Source organism: Mustelus asterias, chromosome 28 (genome assembly GCF_964213995.1).
Source record: "Mustelus asterias chromosome 28, sMusAst1.hap1.1, whole genome shotgun sequence".
NCBI lineage: Eukaryota > Metazoa > Chordata > Chondrichthyes > Carcharhiniformes > Triakidae > Mustelus > Mustelus asterias.
The window spans coordinates 6,573,907-6,582,940 of NC_135828.1; the positions used below are offsets into that span (position 1 = coordinate 6,573,907).

General features: G+C 43.0%; 1 protein-coding gene across 2 annotated transcripts in view; it reads left to right on the forward strand.

Annotated features, from left to right (window-relative positions):
- Positions 1 to 8,881: 8,881 nt before the first annotated feature.
- sar1aa (secretion associated, Ras related GTPase 1Aa) overlaps positions 8,882 to 9,034 on the forward strand; it is a 22,182-nt gene continuing 22,029 nt past the window's right edge. Inside the window, exon 1 of one of the 2 annotated variants that reach the window (XM_078199497.1) lies at positions 8,882 to 8,958. The gene's annotated coding sequence lies outside the window, so the exon portion shown is untranslated. The remainder of the gene's footprint in view (positions 8,959 to 9,034) is intronic. The other variant, XM_078199498.1, reaches the window with a different exon arrangement.

The following is a 9,034-nucleotide window of genomic DNA, read 5'->3' on the forward strand; positions in this document are numbered from 1 at the left end:
ATGGAAGTAACTCCTTGGTCTGCCCCAAACCTGCTGGTCTTCTATTGCGAAGACGTCGCCCACAACTGAGTCATGCAGACAGGCTCATCTAAGGTCCCGGACTACGTTTTGAGGGACGCACTAAAGCTTGGGGCAGCCACCACAGAGAGGCAATAGAGAAAGACCGACTGTCTAAGACCTTTCAGCCATGGTGCACCGAGGGGCTGGAAACGGTGTAGAACCCCATGGCTGTCTGCCTGACATGGAACAAATGTCGTAAATATCAGGAGTATTGAAATTGCATTGAGACACCTCAGCGTGAAACTTGCTGCATGAAGACAAGTTGTGTTCTATTACATTTCCTATAATAACCAATTTGAAATGGATAGAGGATTGGTTAACAGAAAGCAAAGAGTGGGGGTAAATGGGTGTGTGCGAATGCACACGAATGGATGAATGAGATTCCCACTGTCCCTACCTAATATAGAAGCATTACACCTAGAGCACTATGTACAGTTTTGGTCTCCTTACTTGAGAAAGGATAGACTGGCACTGGAAGGGCTGCAGAGGAGATTCACAAGGTTGATTCCGGAGTGGACACGGTTGGCTTATGAGGGGAGACTGAGTAGACTGGGGCTATACTCATTGGAATTCAGAAGAATGAGGGGAGATCTTATAGAAACTGTAAGATTATGAAAGGAATAGATTAGAAGCAGGGAGGTTGTTTCCACTGGCAGGTGGAACTAGAACGAGGGGGCATGACCTCAAAATAAGGGGGAGCAGATTTAGGACTGAGTTGAGGAGGAACTTCTTCACCCAAAGGGTTGTGAATCTGTGGAATTCCCTGCCCAGTGAAGCAGTTGAGGCTACCTCATTGAATGTTTTTAAGGCAAGGATAGATACATTTTCGAACAGTAAAGGAATTAAGGGTTATGGTGAGCGGGTGGGTAAGTGGAGCTGAGTCCACGAAAAGATCAGCCATGATCTTATTGAATGGCGGAGCAGGCTCGAGGGGCCAGACTGCCTACTCCTGCTCCTAGTTCTTATTCATGAAATGTTTTGGAACGTATTGTTACAGATTTTATGAATACAGGATATTTTTGGGAAGAAAAAACTTTGAGGTCCAGTTCAGAGAACACAGATGGAACCTCAATTTAATGTCTTATCTGAATGTGCAGACGTGTGTCAACAGTGCAGCACTCCCTCGGTACTGCCCTGAGAGTATCAGCTTCGAGATCGCAGGCTCTGGTCTCTGGAGTGAAACTTGAACCTGAAACTTTCCGACTCGGAGGCAAGTGCTGAGGTGCCAAAAGTGATACCTCGTTGCATTTTCATTCTGCTGCAGACTCCTGAGGTAGGAATTATAGACCGGTTTTGGTGAATGATGAGGGTATAGTTGGGTGGATTAGCAAATTTGCTGATGACACCAAAGTCGGTGGTGTGGTAGACAGTGAGGAAGGGTGTCGTAGTTTGCAGGAAGACTTAGACAGGTTGCAAAGTTGGGCCGAGAGGTGGCGGATGGAGTTTAATGCGGAGAAGTGTGAGGTAATTCACTTTGGTAGGAATAACAGATGTGTTGAGTATAGGGCTAACGGGAGGACTTTGAATAGTGTGGAGGAGCAGAGGGATCTAGGTGTATGTGTGCATAGATCCCTGAAAGTTGGGAATCAAGTAGATAAGGTTGTTAAGAAGGCATATGGTGTCTTGGCGTTTATTGGTAGGGGGATTGAATTTAGGAGTCGTAGCGTTATGTTGCAACTGTACACAACTCTGGTGCGGCCGCACTTGGAGTACTGTGTGCAGTTCTGGTCCCCACATTACAGGAAGGATGTGGAGGCTTTGGAGAGGGTGCAGAGGAGGTTTACCACGATGTTGCCTGGTATGGAGGGGAGATCCTATGAGGAGAGGCTGAGGGATTTGGGATTGTTTTCGCTGGAAAGGCGGCGGCTAAGAGGGGATCTTATTGAAACATATAAGATGATTAGAGGTTTAGATAGGGTGGATAGTGATAGCCTTTTTCCTCTGATGGAGAAATCCAGCACGAGGGGGCATGGCTTTAAATTGAGGGGGGGTAGTTATAGAACCGATGTCAGGGGTAGGTTCTTTACCCAGAGGGTGGTGAGGGATTGGAATGCCCTGCCAGCATCAGTAGTAAATGCGCCTAGTTTGGGGGCGTTTAAGAGATCCGTAGATAGGTTCATGGACGAAAAGAAATTGGTTTAGGTTGGAGGGTCACAGTTTTTTTTTAACTGGTCGGTGCAACATCGTGGGCCGAAGGGCCTGTTCTGCGCTGTAATGTTCTATGTTCTATGTTCTATGAAGGTCCACTGGCTCTACGCAGGCTGAGGAACTGAAGTCAGTTAAAGAGTAGCTAGCTTTATTTCTATAGCTTCACAGCAACTCACGGATTACAAAAGGAAGTGACATGCCGACAGTCTAATGATTCATAGAATCATAGAATCCAACAGTACAGAAGGGGGCTATTCAAAGCTGCACCGACCACAATCTCACCCAGGCTCTATCCCCATACATTTATCCTAGCTAGACCCCTGATACTAAGGGCCAATTTATCACGGCCAATCCACCTAACCCGCACATCTTTGGATCTGTGGGAGGAAACCGGAGGAAACCCAGGCAGACACGGGGGAGAACGTGCAAACTCCACACAGACGGTGACCCAAGCCGGGAATCGAACCCGGTTCCTTGGCGCTGTGAGGCAGCAGTGCTAACCACTGTGCCACCAGATTCATGGCCGTCAGAAGGATTGATGACAACCAGGGCTCTGAATTAAAACTCGCAAATGCCCAGTTTATAAGAGTTCTCAGGAAAAACTTTCTCACTCGGTGACCAAACATGGAAAGGGCTCCACGTAGGGTAGCAGTGACACAAACCTTACATTCATCTGAGATGTCGTGGGATTATGCGACTTGTAACATTTCCAGAAAACACGCATGGATTCCAGTCGGACCTTAACGACCCTGAAGATGAATGTTCTTCCAATTAATTTACTTTACTCTCTTCAGAGATTTTATTCCTTGCCTGAAGGAACTGATTTCTGGCCGGGGTGCAACGTCAAGCACGCCACTCCATCCTCCCCCACACCCCCCATGTCGCCTTGGTCCTGTTGCTATTTAATTGTACGCAAGACTCAACACTGAAATATCACAATGCACTTCAATTTTTGTCAGCCGTGGCTCAGAAGGTAGCACTCTCACCTCTGAGTCACGGGGTTGTGGGTTAAAGTCGCACTCCAGGGCCATGTACAACAATCTAGGTTGATCCAGTGCAGTACTGGGGGAGTGCTGCATTGTCAGAAGACGTTTTGGGTTGAGCCACGAAACCAACCTCCATCTGCTCCCTCAGGTGGATGTGTAAAGATCCCATGGCACTATTTCAAAGAAGGGCAGGGGGGTGGGGTTCATCCTGGCCAATAATTATCCTGCAATCAACATCACAAAAAATGAATTCTCTGACCATTTGTCACCTTGCTGTTTCTGGGAACTTTGTGTGTGTGTATGGTTCCTACATCACGACAGTGATCAAAAGTACTTCACATTCTGGGACATCAGCGATCGTGGAAGGTGCGAGATAATTGCAGGTTTTTCTCTTTTTTTTGAGAGAGGTAGTAGCAAATCTGAGATCAACAAATCTTCATTTGAAACAGGGATTGCAAATCTATCTGGGCCAGTTTCATTAAAGATTGTCAATCGCCTCCTCGACAGCTGTGTGATATGAAAGTTCGGAGTTCCACCCAGAACAGACCTGGGACTTCACTCGCTTCCCAATTTCATAGAATCCCACAGTGCAGAAGGTGGACAGTCGGCTCATCGAGCCTAAACCAACGCTTTCAGTGATCATCCCATCCCTTTATTTCACCTCTCATTCCCTTTCTCTCGATTTCCCCATTCTCTTTCTGTTTCTCATTCTCTCTATTTCCCCATTTTCTCTCTCTCTCTATTTCTCATTCTCTCTCTCTATTTCACATTCTCTCTCTCTATTTCACACTCCCTCTCTCTCTATTTCACACTCTCTCTTTCTCTCTCTATTTCACACTCTCTCTCTATTTCACACTCCCTCTCTCTCTATTTCACACTCTCTCTTTCTCTCTCTATTTCACACTCTCTCTCTCTATTTCACTCTCTCTCTCTCTATTTCACACTCTCTCTCTCTCTATTTCACATTCTCTCTCTCCATTTCACTCTCTCTCTATTTCACATTCTCTCTCTATTTCACACTCTCTCTCAATTTCACTCTCTCTCTCTCTATTTCACACTCTCTCTCTCTATTTCACTCTCTCTCTATTTCACATTCTCTCTCTATTTCACACTCTCTCTCTATTTCACACTCTCTCTCTATTTCACACTCTCTCTCTCTACTTCACACTCTCTCTCTCTACTTCACACTCTCTCTCTCTATTTCACACTCTCTCTCTCTATTTCACACTCTCTCTCTCTATTTCTCATTCTCTCTCTGTTTCACATTCTCTCTCTCTATTTCACACTCTCTCTCTATTTCACACACTCTCTCTATTTCACATTCTCTCCATTTCTCTCTCTCTCTATTTCACACTCTCTATTTCACTCTCTCTCTCTCTCTATTTCACACTCTCTCTATTTCACACTCTCCCTCTCTCTATTTCACACTCTCTCTCTCTATTTCACACTCTCTCTCTCTATTTCACACTCTCTCTCTCTATTTCACACTCTCTCTCTCTATTTCACACTCTCTCTCTCTATTTCACACTCTCTCTCTCTCTATTTCACACTCTCTCTCTCTATTTCACACTCTCTCTCTATTTCACATTCTCTCTCTATCTCTATTTCACACTCTCTCTATTTCACACACTCTCTCTATATTTCACACTCTCTCTATTTCACACTCTCTCTCTCTATTTCACACTCTCACTCTCTATTTCACACTCTCTCTCTCTATTTCACACTCTCTCTCTCTATTTCACACTCTCTCTCTCTATTTCACACTCTCTCTCTCTATTTCACACTCTCTCTCTATTTCAAACTCTCTCTCTCTATTTCACACTCTCTCTCTATTTCACACTCTCTCTCTCTCTCTATTTCACACTCTCTCTCTCTCTCTATTTCACACTCTCTCTCTATTTCACATTCTCTCTCTCTATTTCACACTCTCTCTCTCTCTATTTCACACACTCTCTCTCTCTATTTCACATTCTCTCTCTCCATTTCACTCTCTCTCTATTTCACATTCTCTCTCTATTTCACACTCTCTCTATTTCACTCTCTCTCTCTCTCTATTTCACACTCTCTCTCTCTATTTCACTCTCTCTCTCTATTTCACTCTCTCTCTCTATTTCACTCTCTCTCTATTTCACATTCTCTCTCTATTTCACTCTCTCTCTATTTCACATTCTCTCTCTATTTCACATTCTCTCTCTCTATTTCACACTCTCCCTCTCTCTATTTCACACTCTCTCTCTCTATTTCACACTCTCTCTCTCTATTTCACACTCTCTCTCTCTATTTCACACTCTCTCACTCTCTATTTCTCATTCTCTCTCTGTTTCACATTCTCTCTCTCTATTTCACACTCTCTCTCTCTATTTCACATTCTCTCTCTCCATTTCACTCTCTCTCTATTTCACATTCTCTCTCTATTTCACACTCTCTCTCTCTCTATTTCACACTCTCTCTCTCTATTTCACTCTCTCTCTATTTCACATTCTCTCTCTATTTCACTCTCTCTCTATTTCACATTCTCTCTCTATTTCACATTCTCTCTATTTCACACTCTCCCTCTCTCTATTTCACACTCTCTCTCTATTTCACACTCTCTCTCTCTATTTCACACTCTCTCTCTATTTCACACTCTCTCTCTCTATTTCACACACTCTCTCTCTCTATTTCTCATTCTCTCTGTTTCACATTCTCTCTCTCCATTTCTCTCTCTCTCTATTTCACACTCTCTCTCTATTTCACTCTCTCTCTCTCTATTTCACACTCTCTCTCTCTATTTCACACTCTCCCTCTCTCTATTTCACACTCTCTCTCTCTGTTTCACACTCTCTCTCTCTATTTCACACTCTCTCTCTCTATTTCACACTCTCTCTCTCTATTTCACACTCTCTCTCTCTATTTCACTCTCTCTCTCTCTATTTCACACTCTCTCTCTCTATTTCTCATTCTCTCTCTCTCTATTTCACATTCTCTCTCTCTATTTCACACTCTCTCTCTCTCTCTATTTCACACTCTCTCTCTCTCTATTTCACATTCTCTCTCTCTTTATTTCACATTCTCTCTCTCTATTTCCCTCTCTCTCTTTATTTCACATTCTCTCTCTCTATTTCTCTCTCTCTATTTCACATTCTCTCTCTCTATTTCACATTCTCTCTCTCTATTTCACACTCTCCCTCTCTCTATTTCACACTCTCTCTCTCTATTTCACACTCTCTCTCTCTATTTCACACTCTCTCTCTATTTCACACTCTCTCTCTCTATTTCACACTCTCTCTCTCTCTATTTCTCATTCTCTCTCTGTTTCACATTCTCTCTCTCTATTTCACATTCTCTCTCTATTTCACACTCTCTCTCTCTCTATTTCACTCTCTCTCTATTTCACTCTCTCTCTATTTCACATTCTCTCTCTATTTCACATTCTCTCTATTTCACACTCTCCCTCTCTCTATTTCACACTCTCTCTCTATTTCACACTTTCTCTCTCTATTTCACACTCTCTCTCTCTCTATTTCTCATTCTCGCTCTGTTTCACATTCTCTCTCTCCATTTCTCTCTCTCTCTATTTCACACTCTCTCTCTCTATTTCACACTCTCCCTCTCTCTATTTCACACTCTCTCTCTCTATTTCACACTCTCTCTCTATTTCACACTCTCTCTCTCTATTTCACACTCTCTCTCTATTTCACACTCTCCCTCTCTCTATTTCACATTCTCTCTCTCTATTTCACACTCTCTCTCTATTTCACACTTTCTCTCTCTATTTCACACTCTCTCTCTCTCTATTTCTCATTCTCGCTCTGTTTCACATTCTCTCTCTCCATTTCTCTCTCTCTCTATTTCACACTCTCTCTCTCTATTTCACACTCTCCCTCTCTCTATTTCACACTCTCTCTCTCTATTTCACACTCTCTCTCTCTCTATTTCACACTCTCTCTCTCTATTTCACACTCTCCCTCTCTCTATTTCACACTCTCTCTCTCTATTTCACACTCTCTCTCTCTATTTCACATCTCCCTCTCTATTTCACACTCTCTCTCTCTATTTCACACTCTCTCTCTCTATTTCACACTCCTCTCTCATTTCACACTCTCTCTCTCTATTTCACACTCTCCTCTCTCTATTTCACACTCTCTCTCTCTATTTCACACTCTCTCTCTCTTTTTCACACTCTCCCTCTCTCTATTTCACACTCTCTCTCTCTATTTCACACTCTCTCTCTCTCTATTTCTCTCTCTCTATTTCACATTCTCTCTCTCTATTTCACACCCTCTCTCTCTCTATTTCACACTCTCTCTCTCTATTTCACATCCCCTCTCTCTCTCTAGTTCACATTCTCTCTCTCTATTTCACATCCTCTCTCTCTCTAGTTCACATTCTCTCTCTCTATTTCACATTCTCTCTCTCTATTTCACATTCTCTCTATTTCACACACTCTCTCTCTATTTCACATTCTCTCTCTCTCTATTTCACACTCTCTTTCTCTATTTCACATCCTCTCTCTCTCTATTTCACATTCTCTCTCTCTATTTCACACTCTCTTTCTCTATTTCACATTCTCTCTCTCTCTATTTCACATTCTCTCTCTCTCTATTTCACACTCTCTCTCTCTTTCACATTCTCTCTCTATTTCACATTCTCTCTCTCTATTTCACACTCTCTCTCTCTATTTCACACTCTCTCTCTCTCTATTTCACACACACTCTCTCGATTTCACACTCTCTCTCTCTCTATTTCACATTCTCTCTCTCTCTATTTCACACTCTCTCTCTCTATTTCACATTCTCTCTCTCTCTCTATTTCACATTCTCTCTCTCTATTTCACACACTCTCTCTCTCTATTGCACTCTCTCTCTCTCTATTTCACATTCTCTCTCTCTCTATTTCACACTCTCTCTCTCTATTTCACATTCTCTCATCTCTATTTCACATTCTCTCTCTATTTCTCTCTCTCTCTCTCTATTTCACATTCTCTCTCTCTATTTCACACTCTCTCTCTATTTCACATTCTCTCTCTCTATTTCACATTCTCTCTCTATTTCTCCCTCTCTCTCTCGATTTCACATTCTCTCTCTCTCTATTTCATTCTCTCTATATTTCTCTCTCTCTCTATTTCACATTCTCTTTCTATTTCTCTCATTCTCTATTTCAACACTCCCTCTCTCTCTCACATTCTCTCTGTCTCTATTTCACATTCTCTCTCTCTATTTCACATTCTCTTTCTCTATTTCACATTCTCTCTCTCTCTATTTCTCCCTCTCTATTTCACATTCTCTCTCTCTCTATTTCACATTCTCTCTCTCTATTTCTCTCTCTCTATATCACATTCTCCCTCTCTCTATTTCACATCCTCTCTCTCTCTATTTCACATTCTCTCTCTCTATTTCACACTCTTTCTCTATTTCACATTCTCTCTCTCTATTTCACATTCTCTCTCTCTATTTCTCTCTCTCTATTTCACATTCTCTCTCTCTATTTCTCTCTCTCTATTTCACATTCTCTCTCTCTCTCTATTTCACATTCTCTCTCTCTATTTCTCTCTCTCTATTTCACATTCTCTCTCTCTCTCTCTATTTCACATTCTCTCTCTCTCTATTTCTCTCTCTCTCTCTATTTCTCTCTCTCTCTCTATTTCACATTCTCTCTCTCTCTATTTCTCTCTCTCTCTCTATTTCACATTCTCTCTCTCTCTGGGTCAGCTGACAGTCTGTGTGACCCCGGAAGCAGTCAGTGGCAGTGTTTCCGGGTGCGGGGCGGAGGGCAGCGGCGGCCGGTGAGTGGGAGCGGGAGGCCCGGGGCCGGGGGCTCGGGTACCCGGGGGGCGCGGGGAAGCAGCGGGTGGGGAGGGT